The following is a 13476-nucleotide window of genomic DNA, read 5'->3' as shown; positions in this document are numbered from 1 at the left end:
CCAAAACCTGTTTTCTGCAGTTATTGCTCAAACGAAAGTTAGGGATGATCAGCTGATAAGTTGGCTGTGCACCTTTTCAGATGTGTATTCTAAATAATTTTTCTCAGCAGCTATTTCGAACAGGAAAAATACAATATTTTAAACTGTGGAAAACATTGATCACAATTGGAGATATAGAAAAATGGAGTAGACATACAGGGACCATGGATGCGCCTTGATGGGTTTTGTCTGAGGTCCAGAGATCCCAAGCCCTGACAGAGACAGGTGGAGAGGACAGGAAGCAAGGCCTGCCTCCTCTAGCACCAAGTCACTCCATGGCTTCATGGGGAAGCATGGCAAAGGTTCCTGCACAGAGATGGGGACACCTGCACAGAGATGGGGACACCAAGGGGGATGGAGGATGGGGGATATTGATGTTGTTATGTTTTGTGTCTAGGTGTCCCCCCAAAGCCTCATGCAGTCTTGGGGTGGCTTCTGGAATTTGTGATTGATTATTGTGGGTGTGGTTGCTACACCTGCCCTGGGGCAGGTAATTTGTATTACAATGTAAAGTGGGAAGGGAAGCTAGCTGCTTGAGCTGCTGCTACCCCTCCCTTGTGCTCTTGCTCTTTGCCACCACCATGAAAGGTTGTTTTCTGCTATGTGCTGCTCTGTGTTGGACCCAGCTGAGTATGGACTGAAACCTCCAGTAACTTTCTTGCCTTCATTTTGAGCATCGGGTATTTGTCCCAGCAACGAGAGAAGAGTAACTAAGACAGAAGTGTTCCCTTATTTGTGAGAATGGCTGCCTTGCCACAAGCTTGGTCCAGAACAGGATGGTGGTCTAATCCTCAGGACTCTCTGGAGGTCAGGGTGGGGCAGCCCCACTCCCCAGTTTTCCTTTCAGAGTCTCCCAGCATGGCATGCTCTGCTCACCCCATCTCTTACTTCCTGCCGCCACTTCTTGGCAAGGATTCCTGCTTCTTGCTGCAAGGGCGGGCTTTGGAAGAAGGGGAACTCTTTTTTTCTCTAGATGGAAGAGACTCCACTTCAGGTTTTTGAGGGGACACCACAGGCATAGAAAGTCAGTGCCAGGGAACTAGTTTCAAGCCCAGGAGGTGGGATGAGGCAAGGCTTAGACCTGGCAGGAGACACCACGGGATGAAGCAGGGTTGGAGGATAAGCCAGGGCTAGTGGTGTATTGTCACCCACCTCTCAAAGAGTACCACCTAACAGCCACAACAACACAAAGCCCTGATCTATAGCATTTACTAATTTTCACTGTACAAATGTTCCTACCATGCCACCACAGCCAATTTCAAACCAATTTGTGACACCAACTCACAAATTCCCAGAGCCCTAACAGCAGACAATCCTGAGCTGGTTGGAACCAACTTTGATCAAAGCACAGCTTCAACACTTCTGAGGGAACAAACATCAGATCCCAGGTGTACAAATCAGATAAGACACATTCAAACTCATTCCTAAGGGTCATGGAAAGGGAACTTTGTCCAGGTTCTGAGGTGATGGGAACAACCCTTGAGATAGAGACATATAAAACTAGACAAAATGGCAAAAGAAGTTCTAGAAGGAAGGCTATTTAGATTAAAGAAACAGCTGTGCAGTGATAATGAACATTTTCCAGACATCTGCAATATGCCCTGCATAACCCTATGCACTGTACTTTTATTGGTCAATTGGGACCCAACACAGCTATATGAAATAAACACCACTGTGTTCTCCGGTTTGGGAGCAGAGGGTTCATACTGAGGAGCAGGAGGAATAGTCTTGGTCTGCTCACCCCTGTTGTCTGGAGAGAATTCGGCTCAGGTCTGGGGCTCAGCTTCATTTTCCTGGGCACCTGTGCTGCCCGCCTTAGAGCAATGTGTGGTCACCAGGGGGTGGCCTCCCACCGCCATGGGAAGATAACTTGTGGTCCCCGGGGGAGTCGACCTCTAGTGGTGTCTCAACGGTTGATTCTGGGAAATGATGAGGACTTCTGCTCCTATGTTATGATTTCACATCCAGAAGGCTGCCTGCCTTGGGTGATCTCAAGGGCAGTCAGTCACCAGCTCAGATACCAGCCGACCAGTGTGACCTCAGAGCCTGGGGCCTGGCCACAGTTTTGCAAGAGCTCTAGGTGTGGTGATGACCTTAGTGTGACCCAAAGAATGAAAATCTTGATAACCCACTACTATTATGGTCTACTGGACTATATTGGATTACTTTGCTGAATTCATGCACCTACAATATATGAATGGCAGTGGAATATACATCTCTGACAAAACTAAACAAAAAAAGGGGGATATAAATGAAGGCCCATTTTGTAGTGAAAAAGATATTTATCTGTATATACAAAATAGCTTGGATATACAGCTACTTTCTCTTAGTTCATTAAGAAGAAAGTTTTGAACTAATAGTGTTTAGACAAGATATCTTGTCTATATCTTGTACTATGAATAACTACTATGTAGACAACAATATGCAATGTATTAATTATTGAAACTGTCCTACTATCCAGTTTTGAAACTGTCTCATTGCTACTTCTTTCTCAATAAAATTAATACAAAAAAAGAAAATCTTTATATGCAGTGTATTATTTGTTGAAACTGTACTTCCGATTTGATTTGAAACTGTCTCATTGCTATCTGTTTATCAATAAAACTTTGAAAAAAAAAAGAAATTCTTGAGGAAAGTGAAAGTAAAAATGTTGCTATGACAAAAAACAAGAACAGCAACAACAAACACAGAAATGAAAAAATTGACATAAAAGGCTATGCGAAGCCAAGGTGTGGCACTGCTGTGACCCTGAGCTATTTGTTTTCCTCCTGCTAATTTCCAGAGGCTTCTGTTTGAAGAGGGATTTGGAGAGAGGGTACCCGAGGAAGCAGGCACATAGCCATCTGTCCCTGGAGCTGGTGGGTATCTGTCGAGAGCAGGTATTCGGTGGTAGGGGGCCGCTCTTGTGGGTTCCGGATGGCTGGGTGGACAGGACACCTTGTTCCTGCACTGAGAGGCAGCAAATTGAGCTGCTGCCCCCTTAATGACTCTGGACAATGGGTATAAAGCTATAAGCAGCCACATACAGTTTACCCAAAGGAAGGAGGTGCGAATGTCTGGGCTGCTGTGACCCCATGCTTTGGTGTAGACAGTAGCTCTAATGCTTTTGCCTTTGCTTATGTGTTATTTTAATTAAAAAAAAAATCCAATGTGCAATGTATTGATTATGAAAACTGTCCTATTAATCAGCTTTGAAAATGTCTCATTCATATTTGTTTCTTAATAAAATTAAAATTAAAAAATAAGAAAGAATAAAAAATAAAATCTTTTATTTACTTATTTGGTACAGGGTCTTCTTGTTGTGCAGCTCAGACTCACAGTGATCCTTCTGTCTTAGCCTCCCCAGCTCTAGGATTACAGACATGTGCCACCAAGCCCTGTTTCAGTGGTAGGCATGGAGCACCCCTTGTTCCGGGGCCCGCATGGCATATGGCGCCGGGGACTGAGCCAGGGCTTTGCGCTTGCCAGGCAGGCCATTAGACCACCGAGCTATCTCTCCAGCCCTCTGTCTTTACTTACCTTAAACTATATTTTTTTTGATTTGCATTGTTTCTCTGCTACTTTCTAAGTGTCCTGTTGTAGTTTATCTTAACTTAAAAAACGCTGATCTGATATCAATAACCCAACCAATGGAGCAAGCTGAAAATCACGACCTCAGCGGGGCACAATTGGTTTCTAACCCTGAATTCAAACTCACCTGCTCCAAAGTCTCTTTGGCCAGACCATGTTCAAATAACTTTCTTTGCCTGCTTTGGCCTATAGATTGTTTCCAAAATAGCATGAAAAAGTTTTCTCATTGTATTTCAAAACGAAAAATGTTCCGTCTACATCTGGAAATACTAAAAAATGTGCTTTCTTACAGTATTTTTTTTTACTAGGTATGGACAAGGTTCTGACCCTTATTATTGGAACTCAAATCCAGATGGAGTTCGGTAAGGTTCTAATCATTGGAGGGGTATTCTTTTTTGAAGATTTGTACATCTTTAGGGGAATTTCTACTTTAAAGAAGTTATCATTTGTGGGAGGTCCGTTATGAAGATTTTAAATAGTTTGAGGGAAACTTTTCCCTCTTTGAAGATTTCTACAATTCAGTGAAAACATTTGCCAACTGAGATGGTCACATGTCCCTACTCTAAAACTTCTTCTTCGAAAATGAATCAGATCCCTCTTAATGTATTGGCTGTAAGCTGAAGAGTTTTTTTATTCTATTTTTTTCCTTTGCTAATGTTGGAAATACTGAAAAGAACATTTTAGCGTTTGAGTGAAATAAGATTTAAAATTGTTCCAGGAGACGAGCAAAATACCAAAATAACAAATGCATATGTTAATATCATCGAGTGGAAGATTTAAAATAGGAACGATCAAAGCAAGGGGTGGTTCAATGTGTGACATTTCTTCCTTCCAACTTATTGTGTCTTTATGGAAGCCTCATTGTCTGGGGGGAAAAAAAGGTTCAAAGGCAGTTTCTAAAGTGCTCAGTTAAAGACTGAAGTCAGTGTAGTTTAAAAGGTAACAGATCTGTAGATGAGCTAATCACTCCAAACAGCATCCGTTCATTTTCCAGTCTGCAGCTGACAGATCCCCTCCTCCCACCCCCATACCTTGGAAATCTACTGCAGTCTGCAGTGTAGTGAAGGCCGCCATCCAGCTGTAGCCTTGCTGGAGAGCTTTGGGCTCAGCAGTTTTGGCTGCCTTGAAAACAGCACCTTTTAGGCTCTGGAATCACATCGGATCCATACGCTTTCTTTATGATTTGAGAGCAAGATCTGCCCTTGTCTTCCGCTATTTTTTTCCTTCTCTAACCTATGACCTGGTAATTTACAAAAAATAGGAGTTTATTTGCCTTTCGAGGCTGGGAAATCCTTCAGTGAGGCTGGCACTGGTAAAGGCTCTTCTGCATCATGACATGACAGAGATGTCGCAGGGAGAGTGTGTCGGCACCTATCTCTCTTCCTTTTCCTGTAAAGGTACCAATGCCACCATGGAGACCTCGCTCCCAAGACCTTATACTATTTTACTTCTCAATGTCACTGATACATGACTTTGGGATTAACTCTCCACCATGTGAACTTTTGGGGGACACATTCAAGCCAGTGCAGTGCTCTAGTGACACCCATGAAACAGGCCTGGAGCCACTCCGCTTCTGGACTTTATGAACCAATGGCTATATGCCGGCCACTGCTGTGTCAGCCACTGTCCACATGCTCCTAGGAGTGTTATTAGAGACTTCAGACCCTAGAGGGGTGGGTGAATGTCTCAGGCTCCCAGCTTGTCATCCTTTGGCCCATCCTTGGGGGCACCTGCACAATGGGGACATTGGAGCAAGTGCAATCTTTACCAGGAAGTGTCCTTAGGCTTTTGGGCCATCTTGGGACTCTGTCCTTCCAGGGTGAGCTGTTGACAGCAGTGACCTCAGTGGTCTGAAGGACGTGCGGGGTGGGATCTGGAGATGGACACTGTGGTTCTCATCCTCCTGAGCACCTTTCTTAGTAATCAGTGCTCTGCTCTGGTCATGCCATGGATACCACACTGCTGTCCCCTTTCTTGGACTCACTCCTGACTCCAAGGGTCACTTCCTAGACTCGCTAATAACCTGTACCCAAAGATTTGCACTGGAGGGAAGTTCAACTAAGGGCAAAGAACAAGAACAGCAAAATAGCCATCAGTTATATCATACAAGACAGAAGTTATTCTATGTGAAATCATAGACGGGCTCAGGACATGGGGATGTGGGGGAGTGGTGGATGATGACTGGGTGTGACTTTAACTACAGCGATCAGGAGAGACCACACCAGGAAAGTGATGTTTGAATGAAAAACAGAAAGGACCAGATGTGCTGGTCCACAGCTACAGAGAGAGATTCTGCAGCTGGGCAGGCAGAGCAGAGGCCCTGAGGCTGGGGCTGTAGGAATGAGGCTCTCTGCAGAGGAGACAAGAGCCTGGCAGCGGGGGCTTCAAAGTGGCAGGCAGCAGAGGGTTCCAGGAGCGCCCTGACAGACAGGCTGGCCTGGTCCCCTCCCAGTGTTCCTATTGCCACAAGGAGAGAATTCGATGATCACACCCTAGCTCTGCTTTCTAACTTCATTCATTTGTAAAATGGAAATGGCAATCCTTGGCTCTCAAATTGTAAGATTTAACATCTTTAAGGTCCAGGTTCCTGGGCAAAGGCTGATCTTAGATCCTGCATCTTCCTGGTAGCAATTGCTTCCAGCCTCGCTGTCTGTGGCTCGGGGGTCCCCAGAGGGCAGAGCTGAGATCCTGCATATCTCAGAAGCTGGCTTAGTGCATGAGGCTCCCACTCCAACCTCACAACGTGGTGTCCGATGGACGGAGGAGACAGAGGGATGCCCAGGCAAGCTTGGGGTGTTCAGAGACATTTTACTGTAGCAGCTTCAGATAAATCTTCCCTTTGCTACTTTACTGTCTAGTGAACCATCAAATGTCTACTAGCATTTTCTTTTCCCCCCATGCTGATTGTTACTGCTTAAAATGTGAATTTCGGTTTACAAGTTACATTGAAGCATGATTAGCCTGTTGCTTGATGTGCTGTGACTCTGACATCTATTATTTTCTAGTAGATCCTTTTCTCAGATGCAGAATGTAACATTTGACTTCTGTGTTAGCCAGCATTTGGAAGGCTAACGACTCCCTCCCTTCTTCCTTTCTAGATGTTTGTCTGTCCACAAGAAATAAATAACATATGCAAAGTGTGCCCAGAACTGTCTGTGTCCTGAAATCTAACTGCAGAAAAGTTGGGTGATGACCTCCGGATGTCAACCCTTTGCTTTTGTTAAAGACTGGCATTGCCACAGAGAGATGGGCCTAAGTGTGTGTGTACTGCAGTACAGTTTCACTTGGTAAAATGACCATCCCAAATTACGCATCTGAATATGTAGATCTTCTACAGCTGTAGAGAGAGCTAGTTTATTGTTCTTATAATCTTAAAAAGTAGAATAAGAAAAGAAAAAGGACTTGAAAATGTGACTTACTTTCTGATCTTTTTTCATCTGTTCTTAAAATACAAAAGGATGATCATAAAACCTAGATAGGGATATTTAGAATCCGTATTTTCAGAGAATTTTTCCCCCTTCTATATTTGAAAGTCATTTAAAAATTTTCAGACTAATAACTTGTCCCTTCCACTTTTAAAATGTTTCTTTGTATCTTGTTTTATTTTTTTGGTTGGATTTTCAACTTTAATGGTATTCTTTTTTTTGTTTTATTGAACTTTAATTTTCTTTTTTAAAAAGTATTTTATTTATTTATTTAGGGTTTTTTTTTATTAATTTTAATGAGAAAAAAATAGCAATGAGACAGTTTCAAAACAGGTGAGTAGGATGGTCACAGTAATTAATACGTTGTGTACTGCTGTCTTCGTAGTAGCTATTATAAGATGCAGACGTGATATCTTGCCTAAACACTTAGTACAAATCTTTCTTCTCATTGAACTAAGAGAAAGTAGCTGTATATCTATCCTAACTAATATATATATATATACATATATGAATATGTATATGTGGATTGAACTTTAATTTTCTAATTTATACTTTGGGGTTTTATATTTGTTGCTTTTGTCCTTGTAGTTTTGTCACATTTATCATATTATTGCCCCTGCTTCTTTATTCGACAAATTATTATTGTTATTATTAGTTCATTTATTTTTTGCCTTTCCTGCTTCCTGGTAGTGTTTACAACTGGTACATGTACAGGAGGCATCTAAAATCTTTTTATATTCCATGCTCCTCCCCACCCCTGCCATCATTCTCCTCGATCATTTGCCCTTTGAAAAAGATCTACCTTCTTGTTTCCGTCTATCAATCCTTTATTTTACTCTTTCTTTTTTTTAGTATGTACTTGGTACAGGGTCTCACTATGCAGCTCAGACTCGTGGTGATCCTCATGCTTTCAGCCTCCCTAATACTGGGATTATAGGCGTGCACCACTATGTCTGGACTCAGTGACCAACTGAGCCTGCCCTGGGGTCGGGGCTGGCGTGGCATGTGGTGCTGGTGATTGAACTCCGTTCCCTGTGCTTGCCTAAGCTTGCCGAAGCAGGCATGTTGGTCCACTGAGCTACCTCACCAGCCCCACTCTTTATTTCTACTTTGCCTTAATTAAATGAGAGACACCATATGATATGTGAGTTGTGTATCTGACTGATTTCACTTATCATTGTATTTCTTAGGGACATCCATTTTCCTACAAATGTCTCAAATTTATCTTTCCTTATAGCTGAGTGGCGTCCCATGATGTACAGCTACTGCGTTTCCTTTGCCCTTTCATCTGTAGATGGGCATGCAGGCTGCTGGCAGGAGTTACCTATTATGAAGACATTGATGTTCACCAATATATGCTATCTTTAGCTCTTTGGAGGAGGTACTGGAAAGGTGGATAGCTGGGTCAAGCGGCATTTCTAATTTTAGTTCTTGGCAAAATCTCCATACTGATTTTCATAATGGTTGTGCTAGTCTACATTTTCATCAACAATGTAAGGGGATCCCTTTTTCACTGACGCCCCACTAGCACTTGCTATACCTTGATTTCTTCATGACTGATATTCTTTCTGGTGTAAGGTAAAATCTTCACATTGTTTTTGATTACATTTCTCTAATGGTCAGAGATGTTGAGCATTTTTTTTAAAAGTTTGTTGGCCATTTGTACTTCTCCTGAGAAGTCTCTAATCATTGCACTTGTCCATTTTTGATTAGGTGTTTTATTTTGGTTATCTATTTTTTGTTATTTCCTTATATATTGTGGCTATTAGCCCTCTGTCTGAGACATGGCTGGCAAAACTTTCTCCTGCCCTGTAGGTTGTATCTTTACTAGTTGTTTCCTTTCCTGTGCAGAAGCTTTTTAGTTTGATATAATCCCATCTATTAATTCTTGTTGTTTGCTTTGCAACAGGAATCCTGTTCAGAAAGCCCTTGCCTATCCATATGACTTCAAGTGGTTTCACCTATGTCATCTTCCAGTGAGTTCATTGTTTCTGTTTTAATGTTTAGGTATTTGACTCATCTTAGTTTGGTACATTCTGAGAGATATGGGCCCACCTTCAATTTTCAGCAAAGAGCCAATTTTCCCAGCACCATTTATTGATGAGGCTATCTTTCCTGTAACAGGTTGGTCCCCTTGTTGAAGATCAAATAACTGCACATGTCTGGGCATGTTCAGTATCCTCAGCTCTGTTCCATTTATCTACGTTTGCTTTTGTGCCATGCTGTTTGTTTGTTTTTTTAAAATTATTGTTGCTTTGTAGTATAACTTCAAGTAGGTATTGCAATGCCCCTGCTTTTCTTTTGTTACACTGGATTGTTTTTGCTGATCTGGGCCTCATCTGGTTTCATATTACTTTTAAGATTGTTTCTCTAGTTCTGTAAGGAATAATGTTGGTATGTTGATTGAGACTCCATTGAATCTATATATCAGTTTTGGGATTATGGCCATGTTAAGAATATTGCTTCTGCCTATCCAGGAGCAGGAGATAGCTTTCCATTTTCCGATGTCCTCTCCAACCTCCTTTTTCAGAATATTATGGTTTTCCTCAGAGAGATTTTTACTTCCTTGGTTGGGCTAATTTCTAGGTATTTAAATTTTCTTGATGCTGTTGTGGATGGTATTGTTCTTCTAATTGCATTCCCATTGAGTTCATTATTGGTATATATGAACGCTATTGATTTTTGTGTTGATTTTACATCCTGCTACATGGCTGAAATTCAAGTTAATTTAAGAAATTTTGGTTGGGATTCTTTGGGTCTTCTATGTAGAAGAATATCATGTCATCTGCAACCAGTGATAATTTAATTTCTTCCTTTTCTGTGTGCATCCCTCTGTTTATTTGCTTCTCTTGCCTAATTGCTCTGGGTCCTGTTTCAAGTACTGTGTTAAATAGAGGTGATGACAGTGGGCATTCTTGCCTTGTTCTTTGTTTTAGAGGGAAAGCCTTCAGTTTTATCCCATTTGATATAATGTTGGCCATTGGTTAGTCACAAATAGCTGTTATCAGATTCAGAGAAAGTCTTTTTATTCCTACTTCTTCAAAGTTTTTCTCACAAAGAGATGTTGTCTTTTCTTAAAAGCCATTTCTGTACTTAATGAAATAATCATGCGGTTTTTGTCCTTGCTTTTGTTTGTGTGCTGTATTACATTTGTTGATTTGTGTATGTTCAACTATCTTTGCAGCTCTGGAATGAAAACTACTTGGTCATGATGCATGATTCTTTTGATGATGTGTTGCATTCTATTTGCCAAAATCTGGTTGAGGATTTTTGCATATGTGTTTGTTGAAGAGTTTGGCCTATAGTTTCCTTTGAGTCAGATCTTTGTCTGTTTGGGAAATTAGATTGATGTTGGCTTTCAAAAATGAGTTTGGGGGCTGGTGAGATGGCTCAGTGGTCTAAAGCACCTACTTAGAACAAGCTTAGCAAAGCACAGGGACCGCGGTTCAATCCCCCAGCACCACATGCCAGCCAGCTGCGCCCCCTGGTGGGCTGAGCTGGCCACACACACATAAATAAAATAAAAAATAAAAAAACAAAAATGAGTTTGGAATCCAGTTATTTTTTGTCAGTTTCATTGAAGACATTGAAGAGTCTTTCATCCGGTTAATGTAGCATTAGAATGACTGATTTTTATATGTTGAGCTATCTTTACATTCCAAGAATCAATACCAGTTAGTCACAGTCTATAGTTGTTTTCATAGGCTCCTGAAATTGGCTTGCTAGCATTTGTCAAGGATTTTCCCATCAGTATTCATTGGGAATATTCATCTGAAGTTTGCTTTTCTTGTACTTTCTCTAGCTTTGTTCAGTATCTAGGTAATTCTGACCTGTTAGAATGAAGAATGAGTTTGGAAGTGATTCCTGCCCCTTTTAATTTATTTTTTGTCAGGGTCTCACTACCCAGCTGAGATGCATAGTGATCATCCTGTCTCAGCCTCCTCAGTGCTGGGATTACAGGCATGCACCACCACATCTGGTTTCAGCTGCTGGCATGGTGAGCCCAGAGTTCTGGGGGGCAGCATGTATTACTGGGGATCCAACTCGGGACCTTGTGCTTGCCAGGCAGGCACTTAGACCACTGAGCTATCTCCCCAGCCCTTTCTTTCTTTTAAAAATATTTTATTTGCCCCTTCTTCCAGCCTGTTGTAGATCATGCCACCACTGGTGGCCCAGACTGTTGAGAAATGGTAGCCTAGGACAGTTGGCTGTCAAGTGACACTGCTTCTCCCAGCCCAGCTTGACCGCCTGAGCAACCAGCACATTCCCCTTTGTGAGGGGTGAGGAAGTGGGTAGTGAATTTGGATCCACTTGGGGGTGAGGGAGAGTTGTTCCCGCCCTGGAGAGAGTCGAGGCTGTGCCACAGTTGATTAGGGAGAATCTCCCAAGAATGACACTTCAGACACTTCAACTCAACCTGCTGCAGCAGTTCAGGTAGCTACTATTTCTCATCTTGTTCAGCAGATGTCAACAAGAGGGTTTGCGCCAGCGACATTCGTACCTCTTCCTGGAGAGCAAATACAGGTTCAGGGAGTCATGCAGACGGCTCAGTCTCCTGTTATTCACCCACCACGTGTGCAATTGGAATCATTTTTTATCAGAAGGTGAAGTCACAGGACTCATCTGACAGCATTGGCTCCTCACAGAAAGCTCATGGGATCCTAGCACGGAGTCCATCCTTAGAAAAATTTTGCAAGACTGGTCTTCTGAAGATACGAGGCAGAAGAGGAGATGGAGAAAAGTTCCTAGAATTCCTACTGTCACTTCTACATCTGTTCCAACTCCCATCTATGGGACTAGGAGTGGATAGTACATTGTTGTTGTCCCAAATGGAGCTTTACAGTTGGCCAGTCTAGGAAAAGGCGGTGTACGGGGACTTTAGACACTAACCAGGACCAATTCTGGCAGTACTCAGCAAGGTACGATTCTCCAGGATGCGCAGACATCTGATGGACAGCAAGTACTTGTGCCCAGCAACCAGGTGGTGGTACAAGCTTCATCAGGAGATACACAAACATATCAGATCCGTACCGCACCCTCAGCTACTTCCCTGCAGCCGACTGCAATGATGACGTCTGCGGTGACTCTATCATGTCAGACAGCCAAGACAGATGACCCCCAACTGAAGAGAGAAATACGGTTGATGAAAAATAGAGAAGCTGCTTGAGAATGTCGCAGAAAGAAGGAAGAATGTGTGAAATGCCTGGAAAATTTAGTTGCGGTCCTGGAAAATCAAAAGAAAACTCTAATAGAAGAGCTAAAAACTTTGCAGGAACTTTAGTCTTATAAAAGTGTTTAATTCTTTAAAAAATATTTTTATGGACTTGTCTAAAAATTACATTTTTTTTGTAGTGGAGTTGTAAAAATTAAAAGGTCAAAAATGAAGCTTAATTTCTATATATATTTTGCAATGCAAAGATAAATGTCCTGTCCACTTGTTTGGTGACGGAATACCATGGAAAGTGACCTCAGCGAAGCTACTGGCACAACTGGAAGCTTTGTAAAAATTAGACAGAACAAGCTCGAAATGAACTTTCAGCAATTTAAGCATGCCAACTGGTTCATAGTCCAAAAATGAAGATTTTCCATTTCAAAGTATCGCTTTTATATTTTGGTTAGTGAAGTTTTCAGATTAGCTAAAATTTGAACTGTACATTTGAGATGCAGTTTACCTAAAGCTCAAAGTGCTATCAGTATACCAGTGTTTAACCTCTGTACTCTAATTAGTATACACTCTAATTAGTACTCTAATTAGTATACACTTTGAAACTGTACTGCGAAAAATAATATTTTATTTGAAGATTTTGAGAAGAGTTGATACCATATTCTGCTCTATTTGAACATTCTAGTAGCATTTCTGAGGAAAACTATCTGGTCCTCAGCTTCCGTTTATAATTTTTTATAACTGGCTCAGTATCCCTAGTTTTAAGCCTCCTGAGAGTTTCTGTTTCTTCACTTACCAGCATTGGTAGATTGTTTTAGGAATTTATTCATTTCCTTTTGCTGGTGCAATTTATGATAGGCAATCATTAAAATTCTCTTTTTAAAAATCCTTTTTATTTAAGTAAATCAGTAGTGATGTTCCAGTTTTTTCTGATTGTAATAATTAAAGACAAATTTTTTTGTCTTAGTTTTGTGAGGGCTTTCAATTTTGTTAATACTTTTGAAGAATAACATTTTGGCTAAATGGTGCTAGATAGTTTTCCTATTCTTTACTAAACCATGCTCTAGTTTTTATTATTACTTCCTTCCTGACAACTGGGCTTTAGTTTTTCTCCTGTTTCTCTAATTCTTTGAGGTACAAAGTAAGGGTATTGATTTGAAATCTTTCTTCTTTTGTCAGTTTTAACTGCTCTAGATTTTTCTGTCAGCACCCTGTCTGTCTCAACCCATCGGCTTTGTTATGCTGTTTCTTTCTTGTTGCCTGAAGGTACAGTATTTT

At 41.5% G+C, this 13476-nt stretch overlaps 1 pseudogene; it reads left to right on the top strand.

The window, feature by feature from the left end:
- The first annotated feature begins 11498 nt into the window (after positions 1 to 11498).
- Positions 11499 to 12333, top strand: LOC101566312 (annotated as a pseudogene).
- The last annotated feature ends 1143 nt before the right edge of the window (positions 12334 to 13476 follow it).

This window comes from Octodon degus, unplaced genomic scaffold (genome assembly GCF_000260255.1).
Source record: "Octodon degus isolate 3935 unplaced genomic scaffold, OctDeg1.0 scaffold00073, whole genome shotgun sequence".
In the NCBI taxonomy this organism is placed as follows: Eukaryota; Metazoa; Chordata; class Mammalia; order Rodentia; family Octodontidae; genus Octodon; species Octodon degus.
This window is presented reverse-complemented; position numbering and strand designations above follow the sequence as displayed.